Source organism: Pristiophorus japonicus, chromosome 1, assembly GCF_044704955.1.
Source record: "Pristiophorus japonicus isolate sPriJap1 chromosome 1, sPriJap1.hap1, whole genome shotgun sequence".
NCBI classification, from domain to species: domain Eukaryota; kingdom Metazoa; phylum Chordata; class Chondrichthyes; family Pristiophoridae; genus Pristiophorus; species Pristiophorus japonicus.
The window spans coordinates 247687907-247702187 of record NC_091977.1 but is presented as its reverse complement, the minus strand read 5'-3'; the positions used below and the strand labels follow the sequence as shown (position 1 = coordinate 247702187).

Sequence of the window (14281 nt, the reverse complement as noted above, 5' to 3'; positions counted from 1 at the left end):
TCATTTCAGTGTTAAAATGGATGTTAAGTGGGTGGTATGCATGCAAAAATAATGGAAAGTCTAGCCCTTGGTGTTTGAAACCCATAGGAAAAAGTCCGGCACACTTCGGTGGAACTGCGTAGACAGATATTTGGATTTTCGCGTGGTGACTTATATTTCACAGGTGAGCACGAACAGATGGTGGTGACGGACAGCAGTGGACAGTCCGAGTCAGAGGGTGCAGCCCTCTCCAAACTCTGCTCGGCTGGATACAGATGCTGTATCCCGGGGGCCATCGATGAAAAGGAGAATCATTGAGGAGCAGCAGAGAATGTGCGATGCATGGACCGGGTTTTGAAGCACTTTGTCCATGATTGGAGGAGGCTGCCTCAAGCATGAGTGGGTTGATGTCGGAGAGCATTGCGATGCTGTGTTCTTGCTCTGTGGAACATCAAACGCAGCTATCAACTGAGTTCATGAACACTTTGACCATGGCTGTGCATACTCTGGACGCCAATTGTCTGCCATCTTAAAGAGGAGGACAGAAACCTTAGCCTTAGCCTTACAATGCCGCACTGACCTGCACCAAAGTGCTCACCACCACAGTGGTAGCAGTGAAATTTGGCTGTGCCACGAGAGGGATGAAGCGAAAGTGGTCATGGAAGTGAGGAGTCCAATCAAAGCGCTTGCACTTCTCACCTGCTGCTGCCCCTCAGTCAGTAGCCCACCTGGTCACAGGTGCAGGTGGAGCAGTCTTTGGTGGGGCCTTCAAGGGCTCCAAAACCCAGAGGACATCACTCAAGAGCATCTCAGCAGTCACAGCAGGGATCTGAGCAGCCTGCTGCTACCTCTGGTCAAGCCACAGGGATTGTATCATGGAACAGTAGCAGAAAAAGGAAGAGTAAGGCTTTGAAGTTGCACAAGGGTATGTGCATGGGTGTTTGAGAAAAAGTTGTTTTTTTAAATTTATGGCGGTAATATTCGGGGTTGTAGCGGCGGCCATTATAGAATTTTTTAATGAAGGAATTGTTGCCGCCTCACTTGTGCCTGCTTCCAGCGCGGAACATTAGCGGCCACCATTTTGGGGAGGTCAGCAGCGCTGCCGTTGCCTGCGTCGCCTCTACCATAAAAATATGCAGATCGTGACGTTATTGACCCACAAGCATGATTTTGGATGTCGCTGCTCTCCAGACCATCCTCTCCTAACCACGTACAGAGGAAAGTGTGTGCAGCAGTACTACAAAGACCCTGTCACTGCTTTTTAAACCTTCTGAACCTCTTGCTTTATGCATTCTTCTCACCACAACCCTGCCTTTGTGACTTTGTCATTTCACACACTCGAAAGCCAGCCTGTCCAGCCAATGGTCGACCAAGAAGAGGGAGAGGAGAGTGAAGAAGAAACACCATCACTTGATAGTTTCGATTTCAGCTTTTGGACTTTTATTTTTGCATTTATTGGAGTAGTGGCTGGGTGCAAAACATTTAAGAAGTTGTTAAAGTGTGCAGGGTGTGCAGGCAGTGCTGCTGGATGCTTGCAATGCTTTGGATGTTAAAGGAAGGCCTCTGAGAACACCCAGTCCTGGGGATTCGGGATGTAGTCCCCCTTGGGTAACATCACATGGAGATAAAGCAGAGGCAGCAAAGGGAGGAGGAAGCAGAAGAGGAGGAAGTGGAAGGAGGCAACCCAGATAGTTCCTTTCTGGCCGGGATATCCGGGATGGAATCATCTGCCTGCGGTACCAGTGACCACAACTCCAATTCCCCTTTCAACATTTGTCCCACACCTTACCTTCCCTCTGTTACTGACCATCACAGCATCCTCTTGCCCACGATGCTGAAATAAAAGCCACCACAAAGCAAACTTTCCAATCCAATATTATCCATCTATGCATCCCAATATTACAGCAAAAAATCAACTAATCGTCCTTGTGCATTTCCTTAGTGACTGTCTTATGTGTACCTTTACCTTTCCTAGTGATTAGTTGATTAGGCGATTAGTTGATTTTTTGCTGTAATATTGGATGCATAGATAGATAACATTGGATTGGAAAGTTTGCTTTGTGGTGGCTTTTATTTCAGCAGTGCGACCCCAGTGGCTGCAGCATGGCTGGTGGAAGGCTGCTGACTTTCAGTGGGGACACTGCAGATGGCCTTGCAGGACATCCTCAAGGAACTGGTGATTGGGAGTGTGAAACCAAGTGATGGTGTTTCTTCTTCTTCTTCTTAACTCTCCTCTCCCTCTTGGTCAACCATTAGCTGGACAGGCTGCCTTTCTTGGGTGTGTGAAATGACAAAGTCACAAAGGTAGGGTTGTGGTGAGAAGAATGCATAAAGCAAGAGGTGAATGCTTATACATCAGAAGAGATTATGGGAAGAGGGGGAGGTGGAATGTGAGAGGGAGGATAAAGTATGAGGATTCCAGCATCTTGTATTCTTTCAGCCCCGCCGCTGGCCACGGGCTCAGCCATACCCTGCCAAGAATGTCCTGCACCATCTTGTCAAAGGTGGGTGAAGTGAAGCTAGGGATGTGAGGTGTGCCTAGTTTTTAGTACAGATTGTTGGTAGGTGAGTGATAGCCTTGGGAGGGGGAGGGGAGGGGTGGGGCGGAGTGGCAGGGGCGGTCATGCATTGAGCAGTGTGTAAACCTAGCAATAGTTGATAGGGGACGGCCTTTGAAGATACATTCACTGATCTCGTCCACTTGTCTGAGGTGATGAAACTTCTTTGGGCAATGGAGCCAAGTCCTGGGGGCAGAAGGCAGTTCAGCTTTTAGAGGTCGAGACTGCTTTCAAAACTGACAACCTTGCTTTAAGAAAATGCAGAATCGTTACAGCGACATGACTTTGGGCCTCCTGCTGAGTGCGCAGTCTGAAGCAGCACAATAGTTGCTGGGCTGTGCACTAAAATCATTTAAATTTGCAGGCAGCTGTGATATTTTCAGCAACTCACAGAAACTTAAGATGGCAGAAAATACTGGAACTCCCCAGTCAGGTGACCTGTCCCCTTTATCATAAACGGCACTGGCTGCAGACTTAAATTCTGACTTTCTCTTGGATTTGTTTCCAGTACATTGGATGTAGGATATGCTACTGCTGTATCAAAACTATCTGATGAGTCAGAAATAATTGAATCATTCCCACCTTCAACGACTTTCACATCTGTAGGTAAAATATGATCAATATGAACAAAACTAACCTGTCCATGATCAAACATCTTGACCAAATATGTGCGAGGACCACATATTTTCACCACTCTTCCTGGTAACCACTTTAATCATTTATGGTGATGGTTCTTCAGTCTCACCTTCTGATTTAATTTCACACTTCTCTCTCATGATTCTCTGTCATGATTCTCTTTCTGTCTTAATTCTGTCTCTTCTACAGACTGTGACAAGTTTGGTTTTAACAACGAGAATCTGATTTGTGGCTGTCATTTGAGAAACAACTCTGCTGGTGTTCTACCAGTAGTTGTGTGAGGAGTATTATGAAATGTAATTTGCAAATTAGCCAACTTGTGGTTCAATGATAACTGTCGTTTCTTTGGATATGGATCCAACATGTTTGAGGACACGTTTTACAATTTGTACAGCGCGCTCTGCTGCTCCATTTGAAGCAGGGTGGTACAATGGAACCTTGGTATGTTTCACTCCATTTTTGCTCGTGAACTGCAAATTCTTCTGAATGAAATGGTGGTCCATTATCAGAAACAATTTCTTCTGGGAGGCCAAATGAAGAAAATAATCTTCATAAAATGTCTAATGTTTTACTTGTTATTTTTCCCATTGGGAACACCTCGACCCACTTCAAATGGCTAACAATCACAATGAACAATTATTGTCCTTCTAACTCAGCAAAATCAATATGTAGCCTTTGCCACACCCTGGAAGGCCATTTCCATGACTGTAATGGTACTGATGGTGGTTGCTTGCTTACCGATTGACATGTTGTGCACTGACTCATGATGTACTCTATATCTTTATCAAGACCTGGCCACCGTAAGTAACTGCATGCAAAACTCTTGGTCAAGCACATTCCCAGGTGCTGGTCATGGAGGTTTCCTAATAATTTGGACCTGAATTTATTTGGTAAACCACTCTTGCATCCCACATGATACAATCTTTATCGACTGATAATTCATTCCTACGAATGAAGAATGGAGATTGTATGTTACCTGGTTTGGCCAGCCATTTGCAATACACTCATACACCTTTGACATAACTGGGTCATGTTTGGTTGCTCTACCAATCCCTTCAGCTGTGACTGACAGTTCATCAATGTATGAAAAATAGAACACTTCTTCCCTATCGGATGTAACTTGTGATGGGGAAGGCAATCTAGACATAGCATCAGCATTACTGTGATCAGCTGATCATCTGTATTCAATATCATATGTATATGCTGACAAAATCAAAGCCCATCTCTGCATTCGGACTGCAGCTAATGTTGGAACTGGGGACTTTGGATAGAGGATTGCTGTCAGGGGCTGATGGTCTGTAACGAAGGTAAACTTATGACCATACAAGTATTTGTAGAACTTCTTGACCCCAAAAATTAATGCCAAAGGTTCCCTTTCGATTTGCGCATAATGACGCTCACTGGCACAGAGTGCATGAAGAAAAAGCAATTGGTCTCTCCTCCCCACTACATAATACATGAGAGATCACTGCCCCAACTCCATACAGAGAGGCATCACATGCTCGCTTGATCTCCTTAGATACGTCACAGTGAACTAACATGGTGCTCTCCACCAATTTGCTTTTACACTCCTTGAATGCTGTATCACATTCTTCTGACCACTTCCAATGTTCATTCAGTGGATGTAATACTGTAGCCAAATTTGATAGGAACTTCCCATAATAGTTCAAAAGACCCAAAAATGATCGAAGTTCAGTGACATTCTTGGGAGTGGGTGTATTTCTGATTGCATCCAGCTTTTCCTTGGTTGGCTGTAAACCATCTTTGTTTACTCTGTACCCTAAGTACTCCACTGAGTTTTGAAATAACTCATACTTGCGAGCAGACCCTCGTACTCTCTGCTTCTCTAGCCATTTGAGTACTTCCTTCAATATGTTATTATGAATTTACCTATTTGGTGCTGAAATTAGTATGTCATCTAAATAACATACTACCCCTTCAATACCTTGCAAAATCTGGTTCATCACCCCTTGGAATATGGCAGGGGCGGAAGACACTCCAAATAGTAGCCTATTAAATTGATATAAGCCTAGATGAGTATTTATAGTCCAGCATGACTTGGACACCTCATCTAGTTCAATCTGTAAGTAGGCATTCGTAAGATGCAACTTTGAGAAGATCTGACCACCTGACGGTGTTGTGAACAAATCGTCTACATTTGGCAATGTATTGGGGACATTATCCTCTAGAGCCTGGTTTACGGTGACTTTATAATCACCATACAATCTTACCTTACCATTGGACTTATTTACAATAACAATGGGTATAGCCCAATTACATCGATCTATCTTGCAAATAATGTTCTCAGTCTCTAGTCTTTTGAGTTCTTGCTCAACTTTCTCCTTAAGTGCATATGGTACGGAACGTGGCTTGCAGTAAACCGATTTAGCGTGCTTCTGTACCCTGACACTTGCCTTGAAGCCTTGGATCAGACCGCCTGTCTTGCAGAGCACCTTTGGATAATTCTTGATGACATCATCCTTTGATGCAAATCTCATTTCAACACAAAAAATCTCACTCCAATCCAGCTCCAATCCAACCCATTTCTTCCTAGTAAGGCAGGCTTGTCTCCTGCCACTACTAATAGAGGCAAGCTCTGAAATTGATCCTCGTATTTCACCAGTACGGTGATATGACCTACCACTGGAATGTTCTCTCCTGAGTAGCCTCGCAGCTCTATCTTGGATTTCTCAAATGGGAAATCACACAATTTGGTGAGGTATAGTGACTCCGGTACTACACTCACTGATGCACCAGTGTCGATTTCCATTTGTATCTTGGTTCCTGCAACATCTATGTGGATTATGATATTTTTCAAATCGCTGTTAGTTAACCTCGTGCTCCTGATGATGTGTAGCTCTAAAACCTCCTTGTCCTGTTGTTTTTTTTCCATGCTATGTAGTCTCTGGGGATTTCTACTTACAGCTTTGAAAGCTGGTTTACCCTTCAGTCGGCATGCCTTCGCAAGATGCCCAGTTTTCCTGCAGATGAAACACTCTGCCTTCACATTTGGACAACTTTGAGCAATGTGTTGTCCCAGGCACCGATAGCAGGACTTCAATGCTCTGTTACCATTGCCAGTTTCTGAGACTTTGGGGCCCAACTGCCTTTTACTTTTAACCTGCAGGCGATTCACCTCAGTTGTCTGATGACTGAAAATAGTAAAAAATTCTCGGGAATATTGGTTGGCCATGTTCATTGACACAGCTGTCTGACAAGCTAAATCAAAAGTCAAGTTAGGAGTTGTCAATAACTTTCTTCTAATCGCATCATTTTTCATCCCACAAACAAAGCAGTCACGCAATGCTCGGTCCTGAAAGTTTTCGAAATTACAATGAATAGATAAAAGATTTTAATGTTACAATGTACTCACTGATATTTTCTAAAGTTAACTGATCTCGTATTCCGAATCGTTAACTTTCAGCAATTTCCAGGGGCTCAGGGCTGTAGTGCTGTTCTGCTTAATAGTTGTGTCCTTTGGCTTGTCAGGCACAAGCAAATTTTTCAAGGTTTCATACACCTTGAGGCCCTGCTTCAGTTAAGAAAATAGCCCTTTGTCATTCCAACACCACCCGGTTATGGTTTTCATCATCGAGGACTTCGATGATGATATTTGCAGTGAAAAACATTTCTAGCCACTCCACATATGCTCTGAAACTTTCACGGTCACGTTGAAACTCCCCCAAACACCCTATTATTCCCATAGGCATGGCCATTTGGCCTCTGGCTGTTCAAACAAGTGTGCTTATAATTTACCTCGGATTTGTAGCTGTTAATCAAAACAAAGAAGCTCTCAAAGTCTCTCTGTCAGCTGGCTGAATCCTCCACCAACAAAAATTTCAGCTTTTTTTTCCCGATAAACCATCTTCGTCGCCATTGTGATATTTTCAGTAACTCTAGCTGCCTGCATTTCCAAATGACATGAGAAAATCTCACTCTGCGGTGCCCCTACCTGTTTACAGACCTTATCAAATTTCATGTCCCTCTGTTCTATAGTTAGGTCACATAAATATTATTATTTTGCACAACTTTTCCGTCTTGTCCATTCTTGGGTGCTAGATGGCAAATCGTCTTTTAACTTGTTTGATGATAAATAGGAAGACATGAATTTATGGAGACCAATGGAGGAATGTTAAAGGGGTAGCTGGTTGCTTGCAGGACTGCTTCGGGTCAGTGGCATTGGGGGGGGGGGGGGCGGTGGGGCGCTGGGGAAGAGTGGCCGCTGCATGTGTTTTTTGTGGCATGGGTCCACTGGTGCAACCTAAGTGAACCTTGCATTAGTAAGCATGTTTTTGGCCTCTTGGGTAGCAATATCAGCAGCTCGGGGCTGTGGAAACAAAGATAGGAAATTCACAGAAAAAGGAGATTATTTAAAAAAAAAAGGTGTGGGACCTTCTCAAAATCAATATTTTAAGACATCTACACATACAATAGCAGCGCTATGCCCAATTGGCATGAGACCACCTCCATAATTTGTCACATGCTGCTTGGCAAAATTCAAAGCACTCTTAGAATAGCAACTTTGAATCTGTGTTTTGCGCAATGATGCAACATAGCTAAAATTGCAGCTTAACTGGCCTCTAAATGCTTAGCTATCCCCAAGTGAGTGACTTGGAATGAAAAGCACTAATCTGAAAAGAGGACCACTGTTGGCAGCAAAGATCAAGTTATGGTTCATTTCAACCAAACTTCCAGATAAACCTTCATTTGTATAAACTTGCCAAGGGGAGAATGTGTTTTTGTACTTAATGAATAATGAAAACACAAAAATATCCAACAGATTCTTAACATGTCTATTCAAATAGAAATTTATTGACTGTGTCTGTAGGCTAAAATGGCTTTGGTTAATTTTACGAAAAAATGTAAATATTTTAAGAATCAGATAGAAGAAATAGTGGTCCTGAAATGATGCTGTGAGATGCTAACATACTTAGCTGAAATTCCTCACTGTTATTTTAGCAGAGGTGTTAGGTTGTTTAAAATAAATGAGTGAATATCTCCACTAAAATAGGAGTGACATAATGTTCAGACAAACTCTACAATAAGATCATGGCTGATCTGATCTTGGCCTCAACTCCACTTCCCTGCCCACTCCACATAACCCTTGACTCCCTTATCTTTCAAAAATATGTCTATCTCCACCTTAAATATATTCAATGACCCAGCCTCCACAGCTCTCTGGGGTCGAGAATTCCAAAGATTCATGACCCTCTGAGAGGAAATTCCTCCTCATTTCCATTTTAAATGGGCAACCCCTTATTCTGAAATTATGCCCCCTAGTTCTAGATTCCCCCATGAGGGGAAAGATCCTTTTTGCATCTACCCTGTCAAGCCCCCACAGAATCTTACACGTTTCAATAAGATCACCTCTCATTCTTCTAAACTCCAATGCGCAAAGACCCAATCCGCTCAAACTTTCTTCATAAGACAACCCTTTCATCTCAGGAATCAATATTGTGAACCTTCTCCGAACTGCCTCCAATGTAAGTATATCCATTCCATTTGTCTTCCTAATTGCTTGCTATACCTGCATTCTAACCTTTTGTGTTTCATCTACAAGGACCCCCAGATCCTTTTGTACCACAGCATTTTGTAATCTCTCCTCATTTAAATAATAATTTGATTTGTTATTTTTCCTAACAAAGTGGATAACCTCACATTTTCCCACATTATACTCCATCTGCCAAATTTTTGCCCACTCACTTCGCCTGTTTATATCCCTTTGCAGATTCTTTGCGTCCTCCTCACAACTTGCTTTCCCACCTATCTTTGTATTATCAGCAAATTTGGCTACATTACACACAGTCCTTTCATCCAAGTCATTAATATAGATTGTAAATAGTTGAGGCGCCAATGCTGATCCCTGTGGTACCCCACTAGTTACCATTTGCCAACTCAAAAATAACCCACTTATCCTGACTCTCTCTTTTCTGTTAGTTAACCAATCCTCTATCCATGCTAATGTATTCCCCCCAACCCCGTGAGCTCTTGTCTTGTGCAATAACCTTTTATGTGGCACCTTATTGAATGCATTCCAGAAATCTAAATACACCACATCCACTGGTTTCCCTTTATCCACCCTATTCATTACATCCTCAATGTATGGCATAATTTCTGGACTACTGTTTCATGAAAACCTGTATAAGAATATTCAAAGTGATTCTTTTGCCTGTTATTGGTGCCCTTTGTATATAAAGGTCATGCATGAAGCTCACCTGCACTAATTGTCTATTGAGCCATTCACTCTGAATGCTGGCATATACAGAGTTGTGTGCACAGAGCTGGGAGTATCCATTATACAGAGCGGCAACAGGAATTTGGTGAGAGTCGGAATTCGGTGCTGAGAGGGAAGGAGGTACTATAATTTAAACCAAGGGGCAACAGTAAATATAAAAGTATTCAGTGTAATTAATTAGATCTCAAGGGATTTATTTTTAAGGAAAATGATGGGACAGTTGACAATTTTTGTGCCCTATGGGCACTCCAGGACGCTTCATGTGTCCTGGATAACCACGTGTACAGCAAGTGCCTCCAGCTGCTCGAACTCGAGCTCAGGTTTCTGAGCTTGCGAAGTGGCTGGAGTCACTGTAGGGCATATGGGAGGCTGAGAGTTTCCTGGAGTGCACATTCTGGGAGGTGCTGACCCCGCAGCTGCAGAGAGTTCAGGAGAATAGTAAGTGGGTGGTCATCCGGCAGGGTAGAAGGAGATGGGACAGTGTAGGAATCTTCCGTAGTATGGTGGTACTCAAACCGGTTTTCAGCACTGAATATCAGGGTAGGTGACGACTCCTTGGGGAGTGCAGTCTAGAGCACATTCACAACATTGTGTGGCAAATGACTGCACCAGAGGGGCACAGCAATGTTTAGAAATGCAGTGGTCATACGGGATTCAACTGTCGGGGGTTCGACAGGCGTTTCTGCAACTGCCAACGTGAATCCTGCATGATGTTTTGCCTCCCTGATGCCAGGGTGAAGGACATCACTGAGAGGGTGCAGAACATTTTGAGGGGAGAACGGAAACAGCCAGAAGTCATAGTCCATGTGGGAACCAGTGACATAGGAAGGAAAAAGGTTGAGGTCCTGCAGTCAGAGTTTCAAGAGCTCGGGAGGAAGTTAAAAAGCAGGAGTCAAAGGTAGTAATCTCTGGATTACTCCCAGTGCCAGGTGTTAGTGCGTATAGGAATAGTACGATAAAACAGGTAAACCTGTGGCTGCAGAAATAGTGCAAGAGGGAGGGCTTCAGATTCCTGGGGCATTGGAACAACTTCTGGAGCAGGAGGGTCCTGTTCTAGGTGGACTGGTTGACCTCAACAGAGCTGGGACCAATGTCCTCACGGGAAGGTTAACTAGTACTGTGGGGGAGTGTTTAAACTAATTTGGTAGAGGGGTAGGCACCAGGATAAAACAACAAAAACAACTTGTATTTATATAGTGCCTTTTACAAAGTAAAATGTCCCAAGGTGCTTCACAGGAGTGTTATCAAACAAAGTTTGACACTGAGCCATGTAAGTAGATCTTACGACAGATGACCAATAGCTGGGTCAAAAAGGTAGGTTTTAAGGAGTGTCTTAAAGGAGGAAATAGAGGTGGAGAAGCGGAAAGGTTTATGAAGCGAATTCCAGAGCTTAGAGCCTTGGCAGCTGAAGGCACGGCCGCGAATGATGGAATGATTAAGATACCAGAATTGGAGGACTGCCGATATCTTGGCGGGTTGTAGGGCCAGAGGAGATTACAGAGATAGGGAGGGGTGAAGCCATGGAGGTATTTGAAAACAAGGATGAGGATTTTAAAATCTTACTTAACTGGGAGCCAATTTAGGCCAGCGAGCACAGGGCTTAATGGGTGAACAGGGCTTGGTGCAAGTTAGGACATGGGCAGCAGAGTTCTGGATGATCTCAAGTTTACGGAGGGTAGAAAGTGGGAGATCGGTCAGGAGTGCATTTGGAATAGTCAAGTCTAAAGGTAATAAAGGCATGGATGAGTATTTCAGCAGCAGATGAGCTGAGGCAAGGATGGAGATGGGCGATGTTATGGAGGTGGAAATGGGCGGTCTTACTTATGCTGTAGATATGTGGTCAGAAACTCATGTTTGGTTCAAATATGACACCAAGGTTGCGAACAGTCTGGTTCAGGCTCAGACAGTTGCCAGGGAGAGGGAGGGAGTCAGTGGCTAGGGAATGGAATTTGTGGCGGGACTGAAGGCAATGGCTTTGGTCATCCCAATATTTAGATGGAGGAAATTTCTGATCGTCCAGTACTGGATGTCGAACAAGCAGTCTGACAATTTAGAGACAGTGGCTGGGTCAGGAGAGGTGGTGGTGAGGTAGACCTGGGTGTCGTCAGCGTATATGTGAAAACTGACGCTGTGTTTTCTGATGACGTTGATGAGTGGCAGCATGTAGATGAGAAATAGGAGGGGACCAAGAAAAGAAATGTCAGAGGAGAAACAAGGTACACATGACTGGGAGAGGCAAATAGCATTAGACTAAAGTTCAGTTCAAAAATGAGAGGGATCAGACAGGGGCAAATGCATAGCAATCTAAGAGGGGTTTGAAGTGCACATACATAAATGCACGAATAGTGGCAAATAAGGTTGGTGAACTGCAGGCACAAGTCGTCACATGGGACTATGATATGGTGACAATAACAGAGACCTGGCTCAAAGAAAGGGAGGATTGTGAACTTAATGTTCTTGGCTGCAAAGTATTCAGGAAAGATAGGGAAGGAATAAAAGGATGGGGTGAGGGTGGGGTGGGAGTATTGATCAAAGAAACGATTTTAGCACTCGAGAGGGATGATGTAGTTGAGGGGCCAAAGACAGATTCTATTTGATTAGAATTAAGGAATAATAGAGGAGTTATTCATCTACTGGGTGTATACTGTAGGCCACCAACGAGTGGGAAGGAAATATTTGCAAGAAAATTACAGAAAGATGCAAGAGCTATATCCTTATACACTGTTACTATACACTGGGATAGTAACAGTGTAAAGGGCGCAGAGAGGGAGGAATTCCTGAAATGTGTACAAGAGAACTTTCTTCATCAGCGTGTTACCAGCCCCAACATGGAAGGAAGCAGTGCTGGATCTAGTTCTGGGGAATGAAGTGGGGCAAGTGGAGCATGTTTTAGCGGGGAAGCATTTGGGGAACAGTGAACACAATATCATCAGATTTAGAATAGCTATGGAAAAGGACAAGTAGCAATCCAGAATAAAAATACGAAACTGCAGGAGGGCTAACTTCAGTCAGTTGAAAAGGGATTGGGCCCAGGTGAATTGGAATCAAAAATTAGTAGGCAAAACTGTAATTGAACAATGGGAGGAGATGGTTTGGGTACAGTCGACATATTCCCATGAGAGGGAAGCTAGTGCTCTCTGGATGACTGAAGATATAGTCAGTCAGGATATTCGCATGGGCAAGATTGCAGTATTTACCCATCTCTTGCCCAGCAAATGTCTTGAAAACTCTTGCGCCTGGTAAAAGCAGGCGTAGAGCCTACTTTTACCAGCATAAGAGTTTTAAAACATACAAATACAGATAACAATAAAATTTAAATACATTTTAATGTTAAAAAACTTGCCCATTAAGGAAAGTTTATTTTAAATCATAGTTAAAAAGCTTTAAAAAAAAATCAGGAATATATTTTTTTTGTCTAAGACATTTATTAACTTTAATTTAAATTCATCTTAAATATGTGATGTATTTTTTCCATTTTTTATTTGAGAAACCCTCCCTAAACACAATCATAATAATGAGAACTCCGACTTATTATGAATGAGAAAATACTGTATTTGGATTGGCTGCCCAGTGCCACGTGACTCCAGGTTCAGCATACGTCTGTCCAGACGTGCACACGCCCCGACGTGCAGGGAGTGCAGGCCTCAGGACCGGGATCGCTGCTGGAACAGGTAGATGCGCATCTTTTTTATCATTTTCTGTACAGCGCCCACAAGAAGCAGTGGAGCAGGATTTCAGGGCCATAGAGGTTGAACGGAGACAGTAAAAGGCGGCTTACAGTTTATAATATGGTAGACAACCAAGCTGAATATATAAACTGCAGAGACGATCGAAAAAGGGGAATAAGTGGGGCTAAGAGAGAATATGAGAATAGATTCGCGGCTAACATAAAAGGGAACCCAAATGTTGTCAAAGGAAGGTTGGGACCAATTAGAGACCAAATTAGGATAAAACAGGGAAGGTGGCTCAACCATGGCTAACAAGGGAAATTAAGGATAGTGTTAAATCCCAGGAAGAGACATTTAAATTGGCCAGAAAATGCAGCAAACCTGAGGACTGGGAGAAATTTAGAATTCAGCAGAGGAGGACAAAGGGTTTACTTAGGAGAGGGAAAATAGAGTATGAGAGAAAGCTTACTGGGAACATAAAAACTGACTGCAAAAGCTTCTATAGATATGTGAAGAGAAAAAGATTATTGAAGACAAACGTGGGTCCCTTGCAGTCAGAATCAGGTGAATTTATAATGGGGAACAAAGAAATGGCAGACCAATTGAACAAATACTTTGGTTCTGTCTTCACGAAGGAAGACACAAATCACCTTGCGGAAATACTAGAGGACCGAGAGTCTAGTGAGAAGGAGGAACTGAAGGAAATCCTTATTAGTCAGGAAATTGTGTTCGGGAAATTGATGGGATTGAAGGCCTATAAATCCCCAGGGCCTGATAGTCTGTATCCCAGAGTACTTAAGGAAGTGGCCCTCGAAATAGTGGATGCATTGGTGATCATTTTCCAGCAGTCTATCAACTCTGGATCAGTTCCTATGAACTGGAGGGTAGCTAATGTAACACCACTTTTTAAGGAAGGAGGGAGAGAGAAAACAGAGAATTAGACTGGTTAGCCTGACATCAATAGTGGGGAAAATGTTGGAATCAATTATTAAAGATGAAATAACAGCGTATTTGGAAAGCAGTGACTGGATCGGTCCAAGTCAGCATGAATTTATGAAAGGGAAATCATGCCTGACAAATCTTCTAGAATTTTTTGAGGATATAGCTAGTAGAGTGGACAGGGGAGAACCAGTGGATGTGGTGTATTTGGACTTTCAAAAGGCTTTTGACAAGGTCCCACACAAGCGATTGGTGTGCAAAATTAA

At 43.2% G+C, this 14281-nt stretch overlaps 1 protein-coding gene across 1 annotated transcript in view; it reads right to left on the bottom strand.

Moving 5' to 3' along the window:
• The window catches only part of LOC139262392 (neuronal acetylcholine receptor subunit beta-4-like), a 117907-nt gene that overhangs the window by 87184 nt on the left and 16442 nt on the right, over window positions 1-14281 (bottom strand). The gene's annotated exons all lie outside the window — the stretch shown is intronic.